Consider the following 20,742-nt stretch of genomic DNA (forward strand, 5'->3'; position numbering starts at 1 on the left):
TGGTCACCTCTGCTGATGAGCTCTGCATGGTCACCTCTGCTGATGAGCCCTGCATGGTCACCTGCAGCTTGCCACGCTGGCCAAACAGGAAATGAGTTTCAAAAGTTCACGGTTCTTTTCCTGTCTACCTGGCCAGTGCATCTGAGTTGAGAGTGCTGTCCAGAGCGGTCACAATGGAGCACTCTGGGATAGCTCCCGGAGGCCAATACCGTAGAATTGTGTCCACAGTACCCCAAATTCGACCCGGCAAGGCCGATTTAAGTGCTAATCCACTTGTCAGGGGTGGAGTAAGGAAATCAATTTTAAGAGCCCTTAAGTCGAAATAAAGGGCTTCATCGTGTGGACGGGTGCAGGTTTACATCGATTTAATGCTGCTAAATTCGACCTAAAGTCCTAGTGTAGACCAGGGCATAGTGTCCAGAAACAGGTCAAACCAAAGTGGAAGAATGGCTTGTGCTAGGACTTAGCACAGACAGCAGGGCACATACAGTGCCCATACTTCTTGGAATTTCACATACACATAGTGTCATCAAATCACAGTTGAATGGATCAAGGTGGGCAAGGTTAGGCTTCAGTCAACAAATAAATGTTGATTTGTGACAGTTGTTTGCCAACTGAGAAAACTATTTTGAGAACTGTATTGTAAAAGACAATGGCTTTTAAAATACATTGAAAGAACATATAACTTCTTTTAACACATTTCATGCCATGGGAACTAGAATTAGAGAATGTCAGGAAGATTTTCAGAGTGTAGATGTAGACCTGTGCAAATAATGGATTTTTTCGGTTTGCTGGCAATTATGAAAAATTCAAAAAAAAATGTTTTGGGTCAAACCAAACATGAAACATTTTAGCATTTTTGACAAATTGAATTTTATATATTTCTGGTCAAATGAAATTGTTTTGACACAAATCAAAACATTTTGTTTCATTTTTAACCACTTAAGGATGTTTAATTTTTTTGAAAAACAAAGGAAATTCTCAAAAAGAAAAGGAGTACTTGTGGCACCTTGAGAATCTAACCAATTTATTTGAGCATAAGCTTTCGTGAGCTACAGCTCACTTCATCGGATGCATACTGTGGAAAGTGTAGAAGATCTTTTTATACACACAAAGCATGAAAAAATACCTTCCCCCCACACACACTCTCCTGCTGTAGCTTATCTAAAGTGATCACTCTCCTTACAATGTGTATGATAATCAAGTTGGGCCATTTCCAGCACAAATCCAGGGTTTAACAAGAACATCTGGTGGGGGGGGGGTAGGAAAAAACAAGGGGAAATAGGTTACCTTGCATAATGACTTAGCCAGTCCCAGTCTCTATTCAAGCCTAAGTTAATTGTATCCAATTTGCAAATGAATTCCAATTCAACAGTTTCTCGCTGGAGTCTGGAATTGAAGTTTTTTTGTTGTAATATCGCAACTTTCATGTCTGTAATCGCGTGACCAGAGAGATTGAAGTGTTCTCCGACTGGTTTATGAATGTTATAATTCTTGACATCTGATTTGTGTCCATTTATTCTTTTATGAAGAGACTGTCCAGTTTGACCAATGTACATGGCAGAGGGGCATTGCTGGCACATGATGGCATATATCACATTGGTGGATGTGCAGGTGAACGAGCCTCTGATAGTGTGGCTGATGTTATTAGGACCTGTGATGGTGTCCCCTGAATAGATATGTGGGCACAGTTGGCAACGGGCTTTGTTGCAAGGATAGGTTCCTGGGTTAGTGGTTCTGTTGTGTGGTATGTGGTTACTGGTGAGTATTTGCTTCAGGTTGGGGGGCTGTCTGTAGGCAAGGACTGGCCTGTCTCCCAAGATTTGTGAGAGTGTTGGGTCATCCTTTAGGATAGGTTGTAGATCCTTAATAATGCGTTGGAGGGGTTTTAGTTGGGGGCTGAAGGTGACGGCTAGTGGCGTTCTGTTATTTTCTTTGTTAAGCCTGTCCTGTAGTAGGTGACTTCTGGGAACTCTTCTGGCTCTATCAATCTGTTTCTTCACTTCCGCAGGTGGGTATTGTAGTTGTAAGAATGCTTGACAGAGATCTTGTAGGCATTTGTCTCTGTCTGAGGGGTTGGAGCAAATGCGGTTGTATCGCAGAGCGTGGCTGTGGACGATGGATCATGTGGTGTGGTCAGGGTGAAAGCTGGAGGCATGTAGGTAGGAATAGCGGTCAGTAGGTTTCCGGTATAGGGTGGTGTTAATATGACCATCATTTATTAGCAATGTCGTGTCCAGGAAGTGGATCTCTTGTGTGGACTGGACCAGGCTGAGGTTGATGGTGGGATGGAAATTGTTGAAATCATGGTGGAATTCCTCAAGGACTTCTTTTCCATCGGTCCAGATGATGAAGATGTCATCAATATAATGCAAGTAGAGTAGGGGCATTAGGGGATGAGAGCTGAGGAAGCGTTGTTCTAAGTCAGCCATAAAAATGTTGGCATACTATGGGGCCATGCGAGTACCCATAGCAGTGCCGCTGATCTGAAGGTATACATTGTCCCCAAATGTAAAATAGTTATGGGTAAGGACAAAGTCACAAAGTTCAGCACCAGGTTAGCCGTGACATTATCAGGGATAGTGTTCTTGACGGCTTGTAGTCCATCTTTGTGTGGAATGTTGGTGTAGAGGGCTTCTACATCCATAGTGGCCAGGATGGTGTTATCAGGAAGATCACCGATGGATTGTAGTTTCCTCAGGAAGTCAGTGGTGTCTCGAAGGTAGCTGGGAGTGCTGGTAGCGTAGGGCTTGAGGAGGGAGTCTACATAGCCAGACAATCCTGCTGTCAGGGTGCCAATGCCTGAGATGATGGGGCGCCCAGGATTTCCAGGTTTATGGATCTTGGGTAGTAGATAGAATATCCCAGGTCGGGATTCCAGGGGTGTGTCTGTGCGGATTTGATCTTGTGCTTTTTCAAGGAGTTTCTTGAGCAAATGCTGTAGTTTCTTTTGGTAACTCTCAGTGGGATCAGAGGGTAATGGCTTGTAGAAGTGGTGTTGGAGAGCTGCCGAGCAGCCTCTTGTTCATATTCCGACCTATTCATGATGACAACAGCACCTCCTTTGTTCTGAGACAAAGTAGTTTCAACCAAACAAAAAAAAATCAGAACAAAACATTGCTTTTTTTTTTTTTTCTTCACTGAAACAATTTGGCAAAACTAACACAAATTTATTAAATGCTTCGCTGTTGCAAAATTGATGTATTTTGCCCAGCTCTGTTTAGGTGTATAGTGCACGTATGCAAAATGAGCATGGAATATGTGCATCAAGAGCCAGGTTCAAAGCCCTATTCTATTGGATTTGGATCAGGCCCCCAATTTGCATGCACAGTCACCACAAGTGTGTGGAAAAAAAAGAATTTTATGCACAGAGGACCCAAACTGATTAATAGCTCATGAACCTGCGATTTACATGGGCAAATATGGTAATTGTGGGCTAAATCCGGGCAACTTTACTCATGACAATTAGGCCCTTAGTCCTCAAGAATTCATGCAGATTCCAATGGGGTTTCTTGCAGACTTTGGTTTTAATCAGCATGAGTGAGGATCTGAGTCTTAGGTAGCAAAGAAGGTGTGCAAAATTACATACAAAATTGAACACATTCTGCCAATACAGTTATACATCTATACGCACTGAAAAGCTGAATGGAAGAAGTCATTTTTTTAACCATATAAAAGGGGAAAAGCCAAGGAGCAGAGGAAATCTGCTCAACTTTTGTTCTATAAACTTTGGGTTTCATTCTAATTGGTAGGGAGACACATAATAAAGGGCTTTACTGTACATTTTCTTTTGACTATATCCCCAAAGCCACAAATAATGTAAACACTAGCATCTCTTTAGTAATTTCCTTACATTGGTAAACACTAAATTGCAGCACCCAACCACAAGCACAAAGAAAATAAGTCTACAATTGAATTTCAAGCTACATTGTTATTACACAGTTTGTGGACTATATATTTGATAAGTATTTTTCAGAAAGAAAATCTTGATAATTTGCTAAAGTTCCATTGCAAGGGAAAGCCCTAAATCCACTGCCCTGCCGTCGAATTGTCAAGTTCTAGGCTAGGGACAACTACACTCAGAATCCACATTAATGGACAAGAAAAGGGAGCCCACTATTTGGATTCCTATCCTATGGCATAAGTGAGATTAGAAACTGAACCACAGCGATTCTTGCTCACGTGCACAGGACTGAATTGATACCACATATGTGTTTGGCAAAGGAATGTCCCTCCTGCTGTATTTGCAAAGGCCTTGGGGTTTTCTCTCTGCACATGAGTAGGAATCTTCCATTTGGATCAGATGGACATAGATGTGATCAGTTTCCTGCTATGGTAGGGTGAGGAGGAAGGACCCACTACTTGTGACCCTTGGAATGTCCAGTCTTCTGTTTCTGCTCAGCTTGTGACTTATAAAGACAGAAGCCACTATTGACATGTTTGAGTGGTTTATTATGTGCCCCATTTACATGTAGTGCCTGGGTGCGCATACAAAAATGAAAAATAAATCTCTCTGGCCAAACAGCAAAATCACAATATCCTCCTTTGCTCCTTCTCTTGATCAGTAGGTACCCTACTAGTCCAGTAACCCTCCTTTTCTCAACCATCAATAATAAATCCCCTGCCAGCTTGAATGCCAGATTAAGTGGATATGACTTGCACCTCATCCTGAATGTTGAAGGACTCAGGTTCTGGTGGGGAGTGAACATCAAAGCCAAGGGCCTTCCATTGGAGCCGCCCTGCCACCAGGAGCTCAGCCCTCGGAAAGAAACAAGAGCATTCCACAATGGCATGTAAAAGAAAAGCACTCTTTCCCAGTGAAAAGTCACTGCATACAACGGAGCAAATCCTGGCTCCATCTCCAGACAGCCATGGAGCAGAACCAGTGTAGCAGGACTACATATGGGGGGCGGAGGGGGGAACCAGGGGATCTGTGAGCACACGCACTCACACTTAGTTTGGAGCGCCACTTGACCGGGAGAGGGGAGAGTGGGACCAGAGACTCTTAAGGCTGCATGGATTTTCTTTTTCTGCCTCCCATTGAGGATGTTCCTTCAACCACTCCGTGTAATTAGTAGAGCTGTGCAGGGGATGAATATTCTGTTGCATGAAGGATTTTGAAATTTGGCTTAATTCCAAATCAGAATGAAACTCAAAAAATTCCTAGGTTCTCCAAAGCAAAATTCCAAAAAATAATTATTTTCAGGTAAAACTGAATGTTTCAAATTCCAGCTTTCCTCCATAATATAAATATGACACAAAATGAAGAGGTTTTGAAATGAAAAGTAATTGCAAAACAAAAGTATTGAAACTTCGTTTTCCAGTATTTCCTCCCAAATGAAATGTTACCAAAATTAACATAATTTCACCAGGAGTTTTGAGTTTGACAGAGCCTGCGTTTCGCCAACAGAAAACGGTTCCATCAGAGTTTTTCTGACCAGCTCCAGTAAATTAATCTCCGTAAGGTGGCTCCATAGCCACTGCACAACCTGGGAGGGACCAACTGTTACCTGGTCTGAGCACTGGGTCCCAGGCAGGGCCCACCCTAGTCATTTTGCCACCCTGATCACCCGATGGGGAGAGGGGGGGAGCAAAGGCTGGATCATGAAATCGGATCTGTCTGCCTTTTTAAATAGAAGCAGTTCTTGAGTCCCTGTGTCTATGTATCTTAGGTACTTATACAGCCCCTCATCCCTGCCCTATGGGAGTACCTCACAATCTTTAATATATTTCCCCTCACATCACCCCTGTGAGGTAGAGCAGTGTTGTTCCCATTTGACAGAGAACTGAGGCGGAGAGAAATCTAAAGCCCAGCCCCTCAAAGGTGTTTAGAGTCCCATTGATCTCATTGACTTGCCCAAGGTCACACATGAAGTCTGCGGTGGACAATGAAATTGAACCCAGGACAATCCTAGGACAAAGAAGACCATCCTTCCTCTCATGGTCATAGTTCATAGGCTCATTGTGGTAGGGATGAGCAAACCGCAGTGTCTGGAGGTTTTGTAAACACCAGGTCTAGGTTGAAAGGATTGGAACAAATATCCAAACTCAAAAGAATTTTTAAAAAACAGTTTTCCAGTCACATCAAGGATTGTCCCTCCCCTCCCCCCAGTCAAGTCAAGGTTTTTAAAGCTAAAGCCTATGTATTCAAGATAGCCAAAGGCAAGGATAGCAAGAGTAGCTGCTAGACACAGCAAACAGTGCCTATGTGTCTCCTTTCCCCCTCCAGATTCTCTCTCCCCATGCCCTTCCTGCTCCGTACACACACACCCCAGACTCTATTTCACTCTGCCCCTCTCTGCTGCATTTTTCATTCTGCTAAAGGCTTAAGAGCTGGATACACCTCCCACTCCTAGACCTCTTGGATGATTTTTGTGCTCGTTCCCATTGCCTTTCATTTCTCAACATTGAATTCCTCCAGCTCCCTGTTGATCCAAGTCACTGAGTTTGATTACCCTCCTTTGTATTGCCTGACTCCCTGACCCTATAGGTTATGGTTAATCGGACCCTCTCCTTTCCATCAGAAGGCACTTCTCAACTAACATTAGAATCAATCCTTTTACAGCTAGTGGTGTAAAGAACCCTGGGAAAAAAGATCCTCATGGAGCACAGAAGCAATAGGTTTGTTCCGTAGCAATTATGATCGAAACGATGGATCTTGCCAGAAGTGTCCATTGCCGAATTTTTGTTCCTAACCCTGCCATAGGGTTTCCTTCCTACCCTTTAATTGCTTAAATCTTACTTAAGGAATGTGGTTCAAACAAACAAACCTAAAAAAGTTACAACAACGTAGTATGATCTTGACATTCAAGATGTCAGAACCATTATAAAACCTTTTATTCCAGAATGATGTCTTTTGTGCTTAGAGGCATGCTTGCTATTCATAGATCTACTGCTCAGCTGTTCCAGTTTTTAGTTCTGCATAAATGCCCACTCATTATGTCCAGAGGGTTTTGCCTGTAGCTTTGTGTTTGTAGCCTTGAGGCAAATGTCTTGATGGCTTAGGGAACTCGTAGCGAATGACCAAACAACATCGGATTTTCCACAGCAACAGAGCCATTATGGGACAGCATTTCTATGTAACAGCACCCTTCAGTGTGCAATCATTATAACTAAGGATTTAACCAGGCTCTGGGGACATAACAAAATCACTTTGAAGCCAAAAATCCACAGTGAAATGTTAAGCATCAGATTTCAGCAATGCTTCTCAGAACTGCTTGAGTCAGGCAGCTTTGTCAGCTACAGCAAAACCAAATTAAGAGAAGGAATCTTATGACCATCTTAAGAATGAGCCCAAATGTTCTGAACTGGATGTGCAAATCTGAGAGATACATGTGCATCATTTGCACACACAATTATCACGATTTTGTGTGGAGCCATAGTTAGTGTATGCACAAATAACCAATCATGTGTTTAACTGGCTATTTGCATTTACTGTGGTGGGGTTTTTTGGGGGGGTTGAACCACAAGTCATGGTAACTGCACACATTCTGGAGTTGTTAGTCATAGATATTTGAGGAAGTGCTTAATTAGGGTGTGGTGATTGCAAAGGCTTGTGGGAAAGGTTTGTCATATACTTTATTACAAGAGTTAGCCACATCCTAGCTCATACAAAGTATTTTACAACAAACATCAAACTTGTAACTATCTTATTGTTGCAAAAGTGACTCATTACTGAAAGGTCACAAGCAGCTGCTGACATACACTGGAACTGAGACTCGATAAGGTATCCCATAAGGATTAAGAACTCTTGTTGGCTTGAGACCATCACCAGTGCTATGTCAGTATTTTAACAATGCAGGTCTACTGAAATCATTGCTGAAAGAATCCAACAGATGAACAAAAAACAAAGTGTAGCAAACCACTAGTGGCCTGAGCACAGGACTGGGAGCCAGGCACTCCTAAATCCTAGCCTCATTTCCAAACTAATTTCCCTCTATGGCCTTGGGCAAGCGATCCTACCTCTCTGCCTTAGTTTTCCCCATCTGTAAAATGGGGATGACACATACCTGATCAGACTACTAATCACCTGCGTTTACTTCCGGAGACCTTCAGAACTAGAGCTGGGCAAATACTGTAAAAGATTGCATATAAATATTGGTTGAAGTCTGGAAATGAATTCACTTTTGCAATGCTCATATCACTGTTTGTGACCAAGCAGGCAAACAAATGTGCACAGAATCATTTTCAAAGCTGTAAGTGTATTAGCAGACAATGAATTTTAAGCTAATACGCGTGTCTGAAATGACCATACATTTATCCAGTCAGGAAACAGAAACAGCCCCATGCAGCTTATCAAGCCAAGAATTGCATCATGAGTTTTGAATATCTGTGATCAATCCATAGAATAAATAGTTCCAAAAAGACAGCATTGAATACATTTAAGCAAACTGCAATTTACTCACCTATTCCATGAGCAGAAAAAGCTTGAACTCCTCACATCAGTTATTCAGCCTAGATTATTTATTCACCTCTAGGCACAGAAGTCTACTCTGCAGACTCAGCTGACCAAAGTCTTTGGCTTCCTTTTGTTGCCATTAATAATTCTCTTGTATAAGAATTATCCCAACATACAAACTGGGCATTCTGCAACCATCTCCCTTACCACCCATGAAACCCAGAACCCCAAATCCAGAACACTTCAACTGCCATATTCCCCATCTATTGATTAAGGAATGTCTGAGGTCTAATTTCCTGCTGAATTAGCTGTCTTGGTGCAGCTCCACAAATTGGTATGTGATGCAAACACTGGAAACATTTGTAATGAAAGGGCTCTGGGGCAAGGTGAGACAGGGCATATCTACACCACAAGGTGCGAATGTTGCACGAGTAGGCATAGCTAGATTTAAGGTAGCGTGGGCATCACCAGTGAAACAGGAGTGTGGGCATGGTGGCACAAGCTTCAGCCTGAGCTGTTCACTCAAGTACAAGTCAGCCAGGAAGCCTGGGTATATATTCAGGTGGCTAGCCTATGCTGAAGCCCATTTGCCTGCATCTACATTACCTGTGCTAGCTAGATTAAAGCTAGGATATGCTTCCCTGGACTACAGTCACACCCTCACTTGTAGCGTAAGCATAGTGTAAACGAAGGGCTGACTTGGTGACTTTGAGAAACCATTACTATAAGATCAAGCCCCTGGAATTAATGAATCTCTCTTACAGCGGAACGGAGACTATAGCAGATTTCAGCTTTTTGTACATTCGTTTTTCTCCAGACTGTGAAGACTTCTTTTCATTTGCCACCACCACTACATACAAAGGACAGTTTGCAAGGAGAGTCCCCTTGTGCTAACCTCTGTGCTTTCCTTTCCCTGTGTCCATTCAGATTGCCCTTGGGGTTAAAGCTGGAGAGGGAGATCATGCAGAAATGAGAGCCTGTTTTGATGGGAGGAGAGAAACAATAATCACGCGCAGACCAATCTGTGCAAGGCACTCAGTCTCCGCAGATTTCGTTCATGGCCTTCGTTAATGAGCTCCTAGTCATTACACATGAGAAACTCCGCTGGTGCTTCAAGGAGAGTAGTCTGGCTGTCAGCAGAACACCTGCCTTGTTGACATATGGTGGGGACTCTCAACAAAGACACTAAATAAAAATCAGATGAGGATAGAAACAGTGTTGGAGCACTGTGGCTTTAAGATTCCAATGCCCTCAATTTCGTGACACCAGAAGAGTAAGAAAGATTAAAGCATCAGATTCTGACTTGTTCCTTCCATTCTACTCAGTTTTTGCTAACTAGCCCACAATTTTACTAAGTACAAAGATCCGGGAAATAGAGGAAGTTAAGCTGGACACACAGTTGTGCTTCAGTCAATCCATGTAGATGCCCAAGGTAAGATAGGGGCTAAATTTGTGATGCAGAAAAGGTTAAGTTGCAACATGCATATGATTGCGCTAAAAATATTGAGAGCAAGTGCTAAAAGAAGCTATTCCATGGTAAAGAATGGGAGTGTGGATTAAGAGTTAGTTCAGGAGACAGGGAGCCTTTTCCCCCACACCCAAATGAATCCAGTATGGTAGAATGGCTTAAGGAGACTAATGGCTTTGGGGAAAGTGACTAACCCCAGTGCCCACATAAGCCCCTAATCCTAGGTACAGCATGATTTTTACCTCACTCTGGGCAATCCCTCTCTTCAAGGAGGGCAGATAGAGGCAGCCAGCAATGTCATGTTACACCAAATTGGTGCTGTCAGGGGAAGCAGTAATAGGAATAGCCTCTGTAAACAGAGGAAGCCAAACTGGTTCAACCCAGTGGCAGTTCTAGACAAAGTTTTAGCTGCAGCCCTGACTTGAGGTCCTGCCATTGCTGCTTTGGAGCCCGATACCCAGCACAGTGTGGTGCAATAGAGCAGCTGATCCAATATCTAATATCAATCCTTCATCTGGAAGAACAACTCTCGTGGAAATGGTGCACCAACCTGCGATGAAGGCAAATGTATTTTACTCTGAGTTTATTGTCACATCATTCTAAGTGGGTCAGTTCCCCAGCTACCCTGATGGCAGAAACACCTCCATATGTCTATCATCACAGCTAGTGTCCGGGCCTCAGCCTTCATGTAGAAGTCAGTGGCGTTGGAACAATTTGTATAGTGGGGATGCGGAAAGCCATTGAAAAAAACTGTAAACCCTGTATATGATGGACACCACTTCAAGCCATAAAAGGAAAAACTAAATAGATTCTTAGACACTGTTTCCTCATGTCTGGCATTGTGAGGAGCCAGCCACGCTTGCCCCAGCAAGAAAGATTTCAGTAAATATACTCTGGCAATGCATAAGAGGATAGGAAAAGAGGATCAGTTGCTCTTAATTCTTTGCCTAGTTCCTGACTTTGAGTTTTCACATTCCTACCCCAAAGACCCTGATAATGATTTTGTTCATTACTGAGCTATTGGCTGAAGTAGGAGTCACAATTCACCATGTCTAGAGGATAGCTAGGCTCCAGTACCACAGCTGGCTTTGTATGTTTTTGGGTTATATCTTGGAAATCTGAATAGAACACAAGATTTTGCTCAGCTAGGAGATTTTCAGCCAGGAGACACCAGATCCAGGCTCAGTGCTCACACCCAGCAAGAATAAAACAGCCTGGCTTGCTTGACCTGTTATTGTACTACAGTTTATTACATTCCTGGGAGAAGATACTCCACCGCATCCAGACTTTGATGTGTTATATAATAAGCATGCTCCACATTTCTGACTGGAAAGGTTTGGTGACACCCCGAGAGCCCTAAATGCTCACCAATCCAAGCAAGTCTCAGGTTTCAGGGAGCTGCATACAGAAACCACAAAAGAAGCATCTACTAAAGAGCCTGCTTTTCTTGTCGCCGCATGTCAACAACCATGCAATCTGCCCTGTTGATCCACAAGAAGAGATCTTTCAAAAGATGAAGATTTAGATACTGCAAAAATTAAGATAAAAAAAAGTCTGCAAATTAAAACAAGCTACATTACTGCAGGCTCAGAGTTCAGGTCATCCACTTCTTCCAGGCAAGTATTTCTTCCAACAAGTGAGTTTTCTAGGATTGGGGAAGGTGTGGTTTGGTTTTATTTTTGTTGTTATTTGTTTTTGATCAGCAACGGAAAGGCAATTAGATTTTGTCCCTGGGCTAGTAAGAGTTCATGACAATTTTGCCAGGCTGCTTTTACACACATTTATAAAAGATTCAATCATATTGTGGAAGCTCCAAATGAAAGCGTGTCTAACCAGTAAAGTCATGTTGCAGAGGGAAGCTATCTATGGTGCTTATATGCCCCTCCCGCACCATCACTGTAATACCTGACTACATCACTATATTTAGTGTATTTATACTCAACAACCCATGAGATAGGGCAAGCTATTATCTCCATTGTACAGATGGGGAACTCAGTCAAAGAGAGGCTGTTGCCCAGATTTTTAAAGGTAGTTAGGTGTTGTCATGCTCAGTGTTGCAATGCCTAATTGATTTAGGATCCTAAATATTTTTAAAGGATTTAGACACTTAGGAACCAAAGTTCCCCCAGCTCCTAAAGCAGTTAGGTGCTGCAACACACACATGAACTTCTCTCTCCCTCTCTCTCAACCATAATCTTCCCAGATGCAATTGTTTCTTGGCTCTCAGAACATGTACTACATCACACAGCAAGGTAGCGTGACCACCACTATCAAGCCCAAAGTTAAGCAGTAGACCACATCTCTAGGAGCCCTTTATGGAGAGGTTCACAAAGGAATTAGTGAACCAAATCCTACAATTCAGTTTGCAGGGTTAGCCAAAATGAAACCTCCCAGGAGACCTCCCTCTTTCCCTTCCTCCCCCAAACCTCTTCCCTGCAAGTCCCATGCCTACATTCATCCACCATCCACTACAATCCTCTGGGAGAAGCAAGCATGAGCCAGGAAGGCCAGATTTGTATCTGAACACAATCGAAGTCTGAGAGTATTTAGATTCAAAGTTTTGTTATGGGACCATCTCTAGAATAAGTAGGGTTTCTTGGATTTGTTTCTAGGTGGAGCAGCGACAGGGAAGAAGGTTCATTGGCTCCATGGACATAAGGACCGGGGAGGCCAGACCCACCAAACTTTCATGAGCACAGGCTGACATTTCACCTACACATCAGAGCCCAGGCTCAGCTCCACATGGGCTTTGTGGTTCTCTGTGAACATTTTGCTCATATCCACATATTTGTTAAATGTATTTCCACATGAGAGCATACAGCAGAGTGCTATATCCACAGAGCCCAAATAAAAGACTCTCAAACTAGTGTCCACTGCAACCTTTGGGCAAGATTTCACCTCTAATTCAGCACCAGTTAAGCCCTCAAAATATGATTTGTATTGTAGTAGTACCTAGGCACTGTACAAACACAAAACAAAAATGTGATCCCTGCTCCAAAGAGTTTACAGTCTAAGTAGGGTGTACGTGGGATTTAAGGGGCACACAAGCTGCATCTGGTATCTGCAACAGCGTAGCTTCATTCTTTGTGATTAAGGAAAAATAAGAAAGCTTTATTTTTTGATTTGCTGCTATTACTCCTGAGGTTGGGTTTGCAATTTAGGGAGATGATCCCACGTCATGACCCTAACTGCAACAAGGGGGTTTCCCTTCATGGAGCTAGAATACATTTAGAGTTTGGAAATGTGCAGTCTTTCAAGAGGGATGTTTTCCCTTGTTATTCTTACAATTCTCATGCTCTTTTGCTGCTGCTGGGTGCTTTTTAATCCATTCATGCCACATCAGATTCACAAATTTATCTCAGTGCCTTCCAGCACACCCAAATGCAGCAAAATCCCCTTTGAAAGAGCATCAAAGTCAATTATTGAGAGAAATTCTCTTTGGAAGAGCTGGGGCTTCAGTACACCAGTATGAAAGACTCTTTAACCTCCTTTCTTCATCCTCCCGTACAAAAGTGAGCCACTTCTAAAATAATTATGCAAATTTTAGAAGTTATGTAACATTATGGCCTGTGGCCATATTGCCCCTAGCTGTGATCTTGCCAGATCTTGCAAGCTCAGGCCTGCTCGGTACATGGATGGGAGACTTCCAAGGAGAACCCAGGTGCTGCAGGAAATGGTGGCCCTTGTCCATCTGCGTCAGCGATGAGGCAGTGCCTGAGCATGGCCAACCAAATACACTGGGCTCTTGCATATTGACGGGGATATGAGGGATAAGATTTTGATTTGGGTTGCAGAACTGAAGCAAATCTTCAGCTCAGAGCATTCTAAAATTGGGGCAGTCTGAGCCCAGATCCAAATTTTCAGCTCACCTTTATTGCTCACATTTTGAGATACAGCAGAAAAGCCCACATGACACAGAAACTTGCTCAGATCCACAGACTTCTAAGCCTCAGACAAAGCTTTATACCTAGTGGCTTGTCAGTCAGTTTCAAAAGGAGAGGAAAAGCTATTTTAGGGTATATCAGTTTATACCTCTCACTCTCAAAACAGATCTTAAAGCAGAATAGAGGACTTTATAATATAAATGTAATGCTAAGAAGTTTTTATCCTATGACTTTAAACATTTGTATTGATCTTCCAGGTTCTTCAGAAATATCAGTCTGAGACCATTCTTGTTTCAAAAATATTAGCATAAGCCACTATAACTTCTCCACATAATCTAAGCAAAACCACTTTTTTCCAGTTTGGATCTCAAATGTTACCACAGTCGGAGTTCAAATGGAAGCCCTCCTGGTCTTTAAAGAACTTCTCTATCTAACCCTCTCTCTGATAGAGCCAGTCGGATCTGTGCCAACTTGTCACCCTTTGCAGCCTACTCCACATAAGCAGAGAGAGATAAAACAATAAACATTGTGTGTAGTGGTTTGTATTCCAGGGTGGTAGGAAGACTGCACCCATTAGCTGTGTTTTATTAAAGACAGAAAGCAGAAATTCAGGCCCTAATTATCTTACACTAGGTTTTACATGGAAGCATGCAATTTTTTCCACAGCAGCATTTCCCAAAGCCTTCAGAACAATAGCTATACATATATACAAGATGTAGACTCTCTATAGCACAGTAACTCCTGACTTTACAGATCTATGGACTAAATGGTACAGAATTGCAATGGAGGGAGTATAGGGAGTCTTACATATGTCTGCATCCTGATTGAATAACAAACTGGAACACACAGACCTCTTCCTTACCTCAGCCACTGGCTAATACTAGTGATACAGCAAGGCCTGAGGGAAGCTGAGCTTATGATTGTAGGAGAGAAGGAAATCTACCCTTAAGAACAGCTGTTGCTTGACTGCTCATTTATATGGGGGAGTGTCTGAGGCAGAACTGAAATCACTACACCACCCAGATTGCATCTGACCATACCCACTGCTGCTGAGAAGGTATCAAAGACTAATTCCTGACCTCAGGTTTAGTGTGGACATCTGAGAATGGCATATGTGATGTAACTGTTAGAGAAACAGTAAATACTGCTTGTAGAGAGAAGGTACCTATAATTAATGCCCTATCCACTTTTACATCTCTAGTTAAGGCAATGTGCCCAGTTACAACATCGTTAAAAGGTGTAACACAGATAGGATTTATCTGTGTCTCCATAACCAGGTTAAAATCCTGAACAGTCCCAGGGTTTACACCTGTTATTAGGACATGGCCAGGACCCATCTATGCTAGAACTCTCAGCAGTGTTGAAACTCGGGCCTCTGACTTGGAGTTGTAGTTTAAAAAAAAAGAGCCTTGGGAACTTTTCCCATTATGGCCCTGATTCAGGAAAACACTTAAACTTGGTGCTTAAGCCCTGTAGGGTGCTTGAGTTTTAATTGGGTGTCCAACTTCAGATAGCTTAAAGGGGCATTAACTTCAGAGGGTAAATGCTTAGCATTTTCTGGAAATTGTGCCCTTTTGAGATATCTCAAGTTGGGTGCCCAAAATTTCAGACACTCAAAATCACCCGTCACTCTTGAAAATGTAAGACCTAGCCTTCTGCTCGAACCACTAATCCATTTCTCGGAATGTGTAATTAATTACCTATAAAAACACGCTTTCCTGACATTTTAGGTATAAATGGCCTTCTTTTACCCATCTACTTTCCTTGGTTCAACAACTTTCCATTAAATATGGAGCAAACTTGTTGTAGAAATGTAGGGAAAATACAGAGTTTGATTAATTCAGACAATGTATAATGATTTCACTTAGCTCTGTATTTTAGTGCCTCATAGACGTGCTTTTCATTCTAGTGCATTTTCACACAGCGCACATTTCAAATCCCTTCTGTACATTATATGCACAAACAATGTGGCTAAATATATGGATAGGTGGCCACAGTGAAAAGTGCACTTTCCCTTTTAAGGGCTTACCATCCTTTTAAAAGGTCCACAACAAAAAGTTACACCAAACTCTGTCTTGAAGTCTACATTTCTCATAGGTTTGCTTTCTGGGGCACCATTGGCTAGAGGATAGGGCACTAGACAGGGAGTTAAGATGCCTGCCTTCTATTGTTGGCTTTGCTACTGGTCTGCAGGGGACCTTGGTCAAGTTACTTCACTAATCTATGCCTTTGTTTCCCCTCCTGGGCTTTGCGTGTCTTGTCTATTTAGATTGTTAGCTCTCTGGGGCAGGGACTGTCTCTTATTGTGGGTTTGTACAGATGAGCCCTGATCTCAGCTGAAGGCTCTAGAGGCCACTGTATTCTAGTTGATGACATGCTGTGCCCAAGCTCTACTGGAGAAAAGGGAAGGTCAAACATGAGAGCGACTGAAGACGTTGCAGTAATAGCTTCATTGTTCCTATTGCTTGAGTTCTGTTAGGGGTAGGTGTATTTTCTCAAATGTTCACGCTGTTATGAGAAATCATGGTATCTCCTCTGAATAAATCAAAGCATTACGACAAGGGCAACCTTTGGAAATAACAGCATTGCACAGCTAGCCATGAGGTGCTTAATAAAGCAATTTTGCACTGCATGCTCCAGTTTATCTTCATAACAGTGTCAGATAAAGTACTAGACTGGGACGCAGGAATCCTGGGTACTCTTTCCTGAATCTGCCACTGGCCTGTTTGGTGAGCTGTATCAAGTCCCCTTTGCCACCCTCTGCCTCAGTTTCCCGATCTGTAAAAGAAGATGATGATACTGACTTCCTTTCTAAAGCACTTTGAGCTCTGCTGATGAAAAGGCTATATATAAAAGCTAGGCTTTTTTCTTATTGGAGCGTGGAGTTGAAATTCATAAACTCTGCCCTTCAACTTTCCCTCATGGTCAAGGACTGTCTAAAAGCACTCTTTTTATCACACCTATATGCCAAAAAAGGGGCTGCAAGTAGGCCCTTGCTCCTATGCTGCCTGCCACAAAATTAAAAATACTGTGAAAATGTGGGCTCTAAAACTTACCAGAAACAGTCACTTTCTTTCTGGGGTTTTATTTTTCACGCAGCTCAAAACATTCCACTGTGTTGGTAAACAAAACATGTGGCACAGTATGTACATGGCTATGGGGTTTAGATGTAAGATTACGGGTAAAGGTGTTGATGATCAAATGAGATATTCAGAGACTATGACATGGCATAGCCTACAAACAGAACCTCCCCTGGTTCTCAGCTAAGAGGGGGATTCACTAATGGAATTTTTGTGACTAAGAAGTTATGGTCAGCAGGCGGGATCAAACCTGGGACCTCTGGGGGTTAGTGCATGAGCCTCTACCACATGAGCTAAAAGCCAACTTGCTTTAAGTGGTCTCAGTGCCACTCGATGGGACAGAACACCACACCCAGGAGGTGTGTGGGTTACACTTACACAATAAAAACACATGGGAACTAACTGTAAAACCCTTGGAAGAACTGTAAGTACAGCCAATGAATTCACCATGACATCTGAATCTTGAACAAAGTTTACTTATCTAGTGCTCTGAAAGTGAAAATGAAAGAGGGAGGGAACCAAAGAAAGCAGATGATCCAGGATACGCCCCACTGCAAGTATCCACTTAGTAATACTGTTCCAGTACAGAGCCCAGGTTATTTGCACTTGTATATGCAATAATACATCATTAAGTAATGGGGGCAGTAACAAGAGCCAGTCACCATGAACAATACTTCTCTTAGATTCATGCAGCAGGACAGAGGTTTAGAGCTGTAGTTCTGGTTGAGATCCGGTGTGCTGCACTTTGATTAAGGCATGGAAGGTCAGATTTTACAAGAAAAACTACACAACTGCAGAACTCATGCAAAATACATCCAGATCCATTGCACCCGTTACACCCATTGTTTATCAACAAAGTCCTGCTTGCATGAATAAATGCAAGTTTGCGGACGCAACAGGTGCACATGCATTTTAGACAGCTACCGTCATGCTAAGGGACAGATTTCCAAAGGCTCCACAACCCACTCACCAAAGTTGTCTCCAGGTTTTGCCCCTTATGGTGACTTTGACAAGCAAACATGCGTTAAGGAGTTGCAGCCACTGCAGTAACACGACTGTAAGGTAATATTTTGTACTATTATTTAGAACGCTTTTTTACTGTAGTGGAACCCAAAGGCCTGACTCAGGATCAGGGCCCCATTGCACTAGGCTATGAACAGACACCCAAGGAGACGATCATGCCTAGAATAATTTACGACCTCAAAACATGCAGAGAGAAAGTCAGTCCTACTTAAAAATAACCATCTAAATATTTGTTTTATTTCTGTTACAAAAAAATCTTTGTATTAGGCAGCTGGAGAGGTTGCTTGGGTAAGAGAGGAAAGCTGGGAAAGTGAGGGAGATGGCAAGACAGTGAGCAAGTGTGTGTGAGGTTGGGCTGCCTCAGAGCTGCAGTGGAAAGAGAAGGGCGGAGTGAAGAGGAACCAGCCACAAGTGGCCATACAGCCAATGAAGGGGAAAGAGGCAGATTCTGAGTTTCAGAGCATGAGACTGGCTTAAATAGCTTAAAGGTAGGGAAATTATCAAACCATTTCATTTCAACAAGGTCATTTTGACTTCATTCATTTTTAATTAAATGTTTTGCCCTTATCAAAACATTTATAATGTCAAAATAATTTTCTGGAGTATTTCCTTGTGAAAAATTCAGAGATTTCTAATTTTCATCCTGATTTAGAATGAAAGAAAATTTCATAATCTCAGGATTTCCCATGGAAGAAGAAATCCTATTTTTCAAACAGCTCTGAAATATATATATTATATGGAGTCAACACCAGGCATAGAAATGTACAACCCAAAAGGAGAAATTCTGAGGCTCTCAGAACAGAGGAAGTCTGAATGTCAGCTATTCTCTAGGGTATTTTGTTAGCTGCTCTGACAGTGTTGTTTAGCAGTCAAGCTTCTTATAAAAGTTAGGGAAAACTTTACAGTAGTTTAGTAGACTAATAATTTTGGATGACAGATGACTTCAGGTCACACAATTTAGCCATTCTGTTGAGTCAATGTAGTACAAGAACAATGTGCTCTTCTATTCTATCATTGTGACTGCTGATTTGGTAATTGAGCCTCAAATAATGCAATATCTGAAATATACAGTACAACAAAGGCATTAAGTTAATGGAAACTCAACTTTCCTAATGTTCTGACATATAAATAGAACACTAGTCAGTCCGCTACACAATTGGCTGGTTTTGCTTGAATGCACATAGGAATAAATGGAAACATCCTTATTTCCTATCCCAGGGGGCAATTATTTCAGAGCTTGATTTTGTGCATCAATAAAAAGCAAGATTCCATTGTCTGGGAGCTAATCTAAAGCATCCTGCTGTAGTACGCTGAAGGGGCAGTTCTGCAGAAAAAAGATTAAACTGTGATGCCCCAGTACTTTGAACCAAAACTGGGACTCACAAGACCTATATTCTTTTCCCAGCTCTGCTAATGATTTTCTGGATGACCCAAGACAAAATTACTTCATGTTTTCCGGTTTCTGTTTCCCCTCCCACTATAGCGGATTGGGGGGGCGGGGGAGGGCAGAGTGGGGGAAGATTGCTTTTTTGTGAAAGAAAAAATAAATAAATAATTGGGAGGGGGGTGCTTCCTTCTTTCCCACTCTCCTCTCCCGTTTTTCATTGGAAAGCAGGGGAAGCCAGCAAACACACACACTTTTCCCCTTGTGTGTGTGTGGATGTAGTAAAATAGTGAGAGAAAGTGGGATTGTTTCCCCATACCCACTAGAACAAGGGGGGAAAAGTTGTTTCAAAGTTTTCAAAATATTAAGTTTTCATAGAAATGGAAAAATCTCATTTTAAAAAAATCTACTAAATTTAATTACTACAAAGAAGGCCTTTCAATTAAACACACACACACACACACATGCCTCCGGCCCCCAGAAAAAAATTTGGAGACCTTTCAAGCAGCTCACCTCTCCACCATGTCTACCTAGAGTGCAAGGTCTTTAGGGCAGACAACATCTTTACTCTGGGTTTGTGCCTAGCAAAGCAGGTCCCCCCCCAACCTCTACATTGGGACCTCACGGCACTACTATACAAATTAAATTAAGCATATTTTTGTATTAGGCAGCTGTTAAGCATATTTTCCAAGATTGCCCATCCCAAGTATTCAAAACTTCATGATTCAGCCTCTCCTCTGTCCTCTTCCCCCGCACCAAGAAAAAACACCAAACAAAAAAAACCACACAACACAACCCCATCCACCCTGAGGATTATTTGTTGTTGTTTTTAAAAGATGCATTTTGGGTTCTTATTTGCCGTCTGTTGAGCTGTTAACATGCAGTCACCTCAGTCTGGTGTCATCATCCTTCACTCTTAGTTCCATACCAAATCTTGCACTATCCAATAATCTTAACTAGGTGCTGAGGGTCTATGGGAATGTGTGAATATTCGCTTCCAAGATTTTTTTTTAAAACAAACTTATTCCAGTTTCTGCCGGACAGCTTTCATGGTTAAGGTACCACCACACTGACTCTACATATTAAGGGTTCTGCTCCCAGTCCTGCCACAGGCTTCTCTTGTGACTTACGCACTCTAGCCAAGCTTCTCCAGGCCTCAGTTTCCTCCCTCTTCCCATCTATAAAATGACAGGTTTCAGAGTAACAGCCGTGTTAGTCTGTATTTACAAAAAGAAAAGGAGGACTTGTGGCACCTTAGAGACTAACCAATTTATTTGAGCATAAGCTTTTGTGAGCTAATACTGTAAGTCAGATATCCAGTTTCACATTCAATGTATTTGCAAGCATTTATCATTAAGCATCATCTGATTAATCAAATTTAATGTAAAGCTGCGTGGGTCAGATTTTTATGAAAAGGAAACCTTAAAATGTGGCTCTAGTTTAAATAGGCAGATGGCATGATACGGAGAGCTTAAAACAAAAAGTTCTTGGAGATACATGACTCA

This window comes from Lepidochelys kempii, chromosome 13 (genome assembly GCF_965140285.1).
Source record: "Lepidochelys kempii isolate rLepKem1 chromosome 13, rLepKem1.hap1, whole genome shotgun sequence".
NCBI classification, from domain to species: domain Eukaryota; kingdom Metazoa; phylum Chordata; order Testudines; family Cheloniidae; genus Lepidochelys; species Lepidochelys kempii.